The 8,600-nt window shown below is 35.7% G+C and overlaps 1 pseudogene; it reads right to left on the reverse strand.

The window, feature by feature from the left end:
* Positions 1 to 4,982: 4,982 nt before the first annotated feature.
* Positions 4,983 to 6,597, reverse strand: LOC149230712 (putative protein phosphatase 2C 6; annotated as a pseudogene).
* Positions 6,598 to 8,600: the final 2,003 nt, after the last annotated feature.

An 8,600-nucleotide genomic window follows, 5' to 3' on the forward strand; every position in this document is an offset into this window, starting at 1 on the left:
CTAAATCTCCCATGTGACCACCCCACTTCCTCCAAATCTTGCACTAGTTTTTCCTCTACAAAGGGATTCTTAGATAAAAACTAGAAAATATGCAATTGGTGTTCTGGCTATTCTTCTAAGAGAGCTAAGAGGATTACTTGCAGTTAGTGAAACCTCTGCAATCCCTCTAATAGTCAACCATTTAAGATTGGGTTCATCTTCAACTAAATGCAAGTACAATTTATTTCTATTTTGCTACCATTGTGCTATAGTGGAAGTGACAAAATTGTAAATAGTTTGTTGAGATTTCCATCATTAATGCCTTCTCCGTATAATCTTCTCACATCTGGTACTCCTAAAGCAAAAAAGAAAGCTCATTCTCTTCTTTGAATCCTTCACAGTTGGGACTCTTCAAGAACTGCTCAAACAATTCTCTTGCCTGAGACTGGAAATTCAGTCACTTCAGCACACTAGTGAAGCAGCTGCCAGTTTTCCACCAATTCATGCAGGGGCCTGGCTTTTACTTGTACAGATATTCTTTGGCAGACAAGAATCAAAATAAATGTAAATATCTCTGTTATTCGACAGGATTTTGTTTTGTACAGTATTTAATTAGTCATAAAGGAGATGGACGACATAGAAATTCGAGGTGTCCAACTCACCTTTGTAATTTACCCTTCTAGGAGATGCCTAATCGCTCCCACATGGTCATTGTAGCTTGATGTACCTTTGGGTCCCATTGACCTGATTTGATCGTTTGTGTAATTGATATAAAATTTCTATCTTATCAAACATATATATTTGAGTTGGACTAGCTTAATTGATATGTGCCCACTTTTTCTAAACAATACATATTTTATGTCTGGAATCTGGATTAGGTATTCTCACACACAGCCATCATACCATTATCAGCAAGGTCATGACTTTTGTTGTTTAGGTTTTACTCCTTATCAGTAAATCTATGTTTAGGTTTTACCCTCAACTTTTTTTAGTGAATAGATTGAGGAATGTGATTGCACAATCTTGTTAGAATATTTCATTGAACATGTATGTTAACCCAACTAAAAGGTTACAATTCATAAGAGTTAAAATATTTCATGCATAGTATGGAAATTTATTAATATAAATGTTTTTGCATTTATGTAATTTTGGCCTAATTAAATTATCTCATACAATATTTTGGAATGGGAAATTTCCCATCAATGTTTCTAAATCTTTTTTGACTGAACAATGTGAACATATGTAATATGTAATGTTCTGCTAACCTTAAAAAAATAAATGTAACAATTGGAATAGTTGAGGTGAGTGTTATTGCTTTCATGGTTCACTCTGGTATGTAAAGTTTCTTTACGAACAATTTTCTTTTTTTCAAGAACATTCTCAAATGTGGTTTAGAAGAAATCTTTAGGTTTTGGAGACTTATATGATGAAAGTTTTAAGAGATGTTTATATGACTACTAAATATGAGTGTTTTGAATGGTTGTTGATGTGCTTGGTTTTTGGCCATCTACTACATACCTTCTTGTTTCAGGTTTGTGGTTGTGTGTGCACTTTCCTTTTCTTTATAAATATATTTGTTTGTAAAAATTCTTTTCACTGGTTTTCCATAATCAACCTGTTTCTTTTAGAGTAGTCATGATTTTTGTCAAAATCTGGCAGAAATTTTGGGAAAGTTGGGTTATAGCTGTCAAACTTCAGGATTTTGGGTATCCATGTGGTTTTTGATGGTTCTGAATCCATTTCCACCATAAAAAAAAAAAACCATTCAAACACCTATATGATCAATTTTTCTGAAAAAAATAATAGCCAATTTCTTACCCAAAAAACGTTCTGACGTCGTTTCTTTCTGGTTGAGAGATTTCCTGTGTTACCCTTACATAATGCTAATACCATGAAAGGAAAAAAGTGACCGCATCCAGGGTGCAATCTTTAAGATAAGGTAATGTCAACTTTTCATAAATTTAAAAGAATAAAACCTCTCAAAGTTGTTTGATGTAAAGTAATGAATCTATCCATAATGCCAAACCCATAGCTTCAAAAATAATAAATCCACCTATATGCTTCATAAATGCATGGTTAAATCCACATGTTTTATAAATGCATGGTGAAAATCGATAACTGAAAATTAATAATTCCCTCTATATGCTTCATAAATGCATGGCCATCCCATGGGACTTTGTTATTTCTGATTACTATGGCCAAAATTCCAAAACTTATAATAGTTAGACGAGGCCTTTCTGATTTTCTCATCTGGTTGTTGAAACCTAAGTATCTGAGTTATTGATGGCATTGCGTTGATCTTGTAAACATGAAGAAAACGAAGAAATATCTCCCATGTATGATAATATTTCAGATGGAACTGGAGATGACTGCAGTCAGAATGATAATTGTGAATTATCAGAGACTGGATAGACTACTCCTATATAAAAGCCTCCCAAATTATGATGAAAACATAAATAGAGTTAACTTTTGCTAACTGCAACTCAGAAATCTTGTTTGAAAGCCTATTTGTAATAATTTGTTGGAAAAAATCTTAATTGCTGAGACTTTTAACAATCTTTGAAGGAAAAATTTCAAAATCCAAATGTTGAAGGATCATTATTAAATCACATTATTACAAATGATGCGTGCAGATTCATAAGCTAGGTGAAATTCTAAATGTGGACCATATGATCAACCTGTCTTCTGAGTTTAGTTTGATGAATTTCAGATTACTACATCTTATATGCTTGTCAAAACTGGTACTAGTTTACATCTGTTAGAAAAAAATATTTTATATCACAACATAAGTAAACAAATATGAACCATCTGTGCATTCTTGCAGCCACCAAATTGGAGCCATTGCATATATGGTCATTTCACAAATTGGTTGTTTTGACAGTTATAAAAACTACACCCTCACCTATTACCATTCTATTCATGTTCCCTTTGAACAAATAACAAACTGAGAACACAAAAATGAGTAGAGAACGTAGCTACCATAGACATTTATAACCTACATAAGATGAAGCCAAAAAATAGCGAGGAAGTGACTTGGTTGTCCAACAGCTGTGGCAGAAAACCTACCCATGCATTTTATGGTAAGCCTTGTGACTGAACACGAGTGGGACTATTTGTAAATCGATTCCAAACACCAAAACTCTAGAAGCCTAAGTGCAAGATAAGGAAAAAAAACCTGAACCAGCGAATCAAGGAATAACTGACAAGGGAAAGAAATGGAAAAAAGATTTGCATGAAATTCTAATTGTCCAGTAAATATGGTTTTTGTACTGAGAGAAGTGAGATCCATTTTATAATCTAGGTGGGGTTGATCCATCAACTCTTTGTATTTTTGTACATCCCCATGTGTGTTGAGGGTGCACTGAATCTGGGTGGGGTTGATCCATCAACTCAACTCTTTGTATTTTTGTACATCCATGAAATTGTGATTGTCCAGTAAAAATGGTTTTTGTACTGAGAGAAGTGAGATCCATTTTATAATCTGGGTGGGTTGATCCATCAACTCTTTGTATTTTTGTACATCCCCATGTGTGTTAAGGGTGCACTGAATTTGGCTAATGCTTTGCATATGAGGCAAGCTCAGAGAATCTAAATCCATGTCTGATTTGTACGTCAAGGTCAAGGATGCATATCTCTATTTCAAATGAATAGCCAACATATCAAATATTGGAACTTGAAATATACAACCTCAAGCTCAGCTACATTGGGATGCATGTCAGGTCCAAACTTAAAAAGTTGGTGCTAACTTTAAATCACTTCCAGTTTAGAAGGTAGCATCTTGAAACAATGGGGATAAACAAGGACCAGGAAAACTTGTCCTATTCTCAGCACCTACTTCACTCATAAAGTAGCTACATGGTACATGCTCAAATATAACTTCAGGAATGGCATTAAAGATTGTATGTTGGCACTAGAAACTCACTGTAGAAGTAGCTACATGGTACATGCTCAAATATAACTTCAAGAATGGCATTAAAGATTGTATGTTGGCCCTGGAAACTCACTGTAGAATCTGGTATATGGTAATATTCCCTAAACAGACAACAATGGTGCTACATATCCAAATATTAATAAATGCAATATAAACAGATGTATGTGCTGGCTCGCAAGCTGCCAGCAATGGCCTAGGATTATAGTGGCAGTCGTTGGCTTTGAACCTGGGCCTTACCCAGGTAATCCCAACGAGCTACCAATTCCCCTAGATTTAAAAAAATATAAATAAATATATGGAAATCATAGAAGGAACAATTTATCTTAAAACTAAATTCAAGTAACACAAACAATTTTTCAAATAGAGTTGTTCCTTCAGAATAGAGGAACTTTTTAGAAAAAAATATCTTTAAGATATTGGTATCCAAAATGCTTCACATGAGTAGATAACTGGCAAAGCCTGTAAAAAAATACACTTATATTGTATTTCATTGAATGTGTAAATACACTTCAGATAATCTCATCCCTAATATATCATGCAGCTTCATTAAAATCATTATGGAGTTTTGTCATGGCCTTTCAAAGGTCCAGTCCTCCAAAGACCCATTCTCCTGATTAAGAGCTGAAGTGAATTAGATGAGATAAAATATATGTCCATCAGCATGTTTGTTACAAAGAAGTAACCCTACATTTTAGGGTCATTTTCATGACTCTTAAGTCAATATTAGTCTACAAAATGAAACTTCAAGGTGGCAATTTATCTCCCACTTGGGCATATTTGCATTACATGGTTTCAGTATCTGGAATGACACCACTGAATTGAAGCAAAGAACATATCCACAAGAATCTATTGTCCATACCTAAAAAATTTCAATATTTTGTCCAAGATTCTAGAAGGACAAAATATTTCCAATGTTGCACCCATCATCCTATATTAGTCAACTTTGCGGTCAATTGTCCTAGGATAAAAGGGCCAAGAAAAATGTTATATTACAACAATTGTTTAAAGACCTCTGAACATTGATTATCAAGAACTGGTCTCTTTTCTAGTGAATTTCCCATTAGGAAAAAGAACAGGATGCTTCCTACTTTCCAGTATTTACCCATCCCCAAAAAAAAAATCAATGAAAGCAATCACCTTGGGATATCAACAACTCTAATGGTACAATTTTCCTTGGAGGAACATCAATGCAGCATGAGTAACTTTAAGCTTCATGGTTTCAGCTTCTCCGTGCCCGCCTCCTTTTTGCCTTCAAGTCCACAACCAAAACCATTATATTATCAGAGCTACCACGCTGAATAGTAAGCTTGCAGAGATGATTAGCAGCTGACTGTGTTGCAGGGTCCATTGACTAATCCATTGTTTTTAAAAATGAAACTGGATTCTTATTATGCCAATGAGCGATGCGCCTTCAAGCAATATGACACGCCTCCTCATTTGATATAACGTCCCATAATCCATCACTGGCCAGTATCAGACATTCATCTTCTTTTACCCATTCAGTGAATGTAATATCAGGGTGAGGAATAATAGATGGCTTCAAATAGCGATCACTAGCAAGTATTAGAAATGATAATAGATATATCAAGTACCAGGAAAGCACCAAAGCACACATAAATACTTGTTATCTTGCCACAAACATATCATACCAATGGCCCTTGACATTGCCAGCACTCCTAAAACACGATATCCATTCCAAAAAATAACCTTGCCCCCCGCTGCCTCAATCCTTGCCATCTTGTCTGTTCTTTGGGGCTACAATCACAAAAATATTGAGTTAGATCCCCAAATCAGAGAGCATATATGTGTTGATGCAAGGAAATGTTTGACAAAATGATAAACTGTGGTCAATAACAGTGTTACTCCAAAGAAAACAAGGCATACTTTGTGATCATCTGAAAGTGGAATGGCCTTCCCTCCACGGCATAAAATAGCTCTTGAATCTCCACAATTAGCAATGATAACCTGACATGACCCCACAATAGCAATAATAGCAGTATTTCCCACAATTTCAGGGGCAATGGGCTCTGAACAACATTCCATGTGGTTTCCCTCCCTTGAGTCATCTCTTCTGTTAGGCTCATGTCCAACTTCAGCATCCACTTTCTTGAAGCAACTAACTAGAGCCCTTTCCTAGAGTCTCTTCCAGTTGCTATTACTACCATCGATGTCGGATCCCTCGCCACTCATTATTGCGTCTAACTCCTCGACCAGTGCCTGATGGAGGCAGTCTTTTCAGAAATTGGAAGCCTGCAAATAGTCCTTCTCAACTTTAATCTCTTGAAAACAGAATAACGAATACAAAACTAAAAACTCGCATATAAGGATTTGAGAGGCTTGCAAAATGATAAATACTTTTAAAATTCGGATTCAATTAACTACCATGCATTGCGTTAGGAATGAGGCTAACCTGGGCACCTCCATGTCCATCATAGACTCCAAAGAAATGTAGTGGAGAACTTTCATTAGATTTTTGTGACTGCTAACAGTGCAACCCCCAACAACAAATTTTCCAGAATGTTATGGTTACCTGGTTACCTGGTGAGTTGCAGGGGATGCCAGGTCGAATTGGTGAGGGAGAAACCTGTGGGTTTTTGGAGTAATTCAAATTCCATGGTGAATTAACTTCCCGTGCAAGACGCGATGGAAATCAGAATGTAGGTCAGGAACCTGTCAGTCGTCGACATTAATGCGAAGGGTGGCAGAGCTGGGTGGAGCTCGCAGAGGTTGGTGGAGGGTGGCGGAGGGCGGAGGAATTGACGGCAGCCGGAGCCTGAGGTTTCTCCGGGCAGTGACGGAAACTAAGCCATTCCTCCGCCTGGGTAGACTACTCCCTCAAGAATATGCACCCGTCTTGAGAGGACCGACAAAGAAGAATTCATCCTGTGGGGGAGTGGGGGGGATTCTTGGAATCTCGAAATGCATTTTCATAGGACATGATAGTTGATTCGATTGCTTGGTTGGTTTGACTCTTCTGGGTCAGAGGAAGGAACTCAGAGAAGCGAATTTCTATTGGATTTGGATTCTTGGGTTCTATTTGAGCGATGGATTGGGTTGGTGAATGCCTTTTGCTGCTGTAGGGGTAATTGATGAGAATTTATGTCTATTTCTGGTTTTTGTGGTAGATTTCCATGGAGGTGGTATTGGAGCAGGAGTTATCAGTAAGGCAGCGTTGGGACTGGTTGTGGCTTGTGCTGCGGTGTCGTGCACAGTTGCCTTTTCGTGGTGGTGAGGCCGATGAGGAGTAGGGGCAAGTGGAAACGTGTGGTGGGAATTCTGTGTGATTTCGAGGAGGGATGCTCTAATGCTTTGTATCATTTGAGGCAGCTGGTTGACGCCATGGCTATGGAGATGCCATGGCTATGGAGATGCATGCTGAATTAGCCTATGAGGGGAAGCAAGTTAAAGATGCTACTCACCTTCGTCGACAACCTGCCCATTGGGTATTTTGTATCAAACTTTATATTAGATAACGTGAGAAATTATCTCTGAATTTATATGGAAGTTAGTTTTATTACAAATCTTGTTGATTTTAAATGATAATTTAAAGATTAGGCATCTAAATATTCAGGTTGCATAATATAAACTGTTGGTTTTAAACGATAATTTAAATATATGCAATGGATAACCATTTTGTATTTTACTTAGGGCTAATTATATACAGCGCAGTCTAACTCGCCGGAGGAATTGCCTGGAAAGTTATGGAAATTCAGGTTATATTTAGAGAAAATCTAGAAAGGATTTTTGTAAATCCAAGTTATAGTTGTTAAACTTCAAAATTTTAGGTGTCCTAGATGTTTTTGATGGTGCTGAATCCATTTCCACCATAAAAAACAAGGTGTTGAATCCATTTCCACCTTCAAAAACAACATTCAAAAACTACCTCTACAAGATCTTTTGATTTTTTTTTGCCCAAATTCTAGCTACATTTCGCTGTCTCGGCAATTCCTCTGCCTCGATAGAGGACTCCTATATATACTAAGCAAATTTAAAATGTTTAACATTTTTTTTTGTTGAAACTTCCAAAATTGAGTTACAAATTGTTGGTTTTAAATGATAATTTAAATATATGCAATGGATAACCATCTTGTATTTTACTTGGGACTAAATATATACTTTCAATTAGTAAATTTCAAATATTTAACACTTTTTTGTTGAAACCTTCACAATTGAGTTTTTTCATATTTTGGTTTTTTCAAGGAGTAAATATATGAAAATTTTTAACATAATTATGTTATTGAAGGGTAATTTTTTAATCAAACATTTATTGGTGAAGGGTTAATTTATTATAAGAATATCACTTTTGAAGGAAAAGATTTTCAACATAACGTGTCTTGACGGGAAGCCTAAATACCCAAAATGTAAAAAAAAATTGTATGACGGGTAAAAAGAAATCCAAATTCCAACCCTGCCTACATGCACCATAATTTGTTTTTCTTTTAGTTTCAATTGTTTTATGGATATGATGATCATACTTGAATTTCTTTGAGACCTTATCATAAGTTAGTGAATTAAAATTTTATTTCTATGCTTACCATTTGAAAAGAAGTGCTCGTAGATTACCCTAAGTTTTTTTTGTGTGGTTTGGTTTGTTGTTTTTTTTTTAATTTTAATTATTTTATAAATATAATAATTATGGTTAGTTTTTTCTAAGATTGAATTTGATATATGGAAAGTTAAGAAAATTAAG

Source organism: Pinus tabuliformis, chromosome J, assembly GCF_031772625.1.
Source record: "Pinus tabuliformis cultivar Carrire ecotype Pingquan chromosome J, CPIR1, whole genome shotgun sequence".
In the NCBI taxonomy this organism is placed as follows: Eukaryota; Viridiplantae; Streptophyta; class Pinopsida; order Pinales; family Pinaceae; genus Pinus; species Pinus tabuliformis.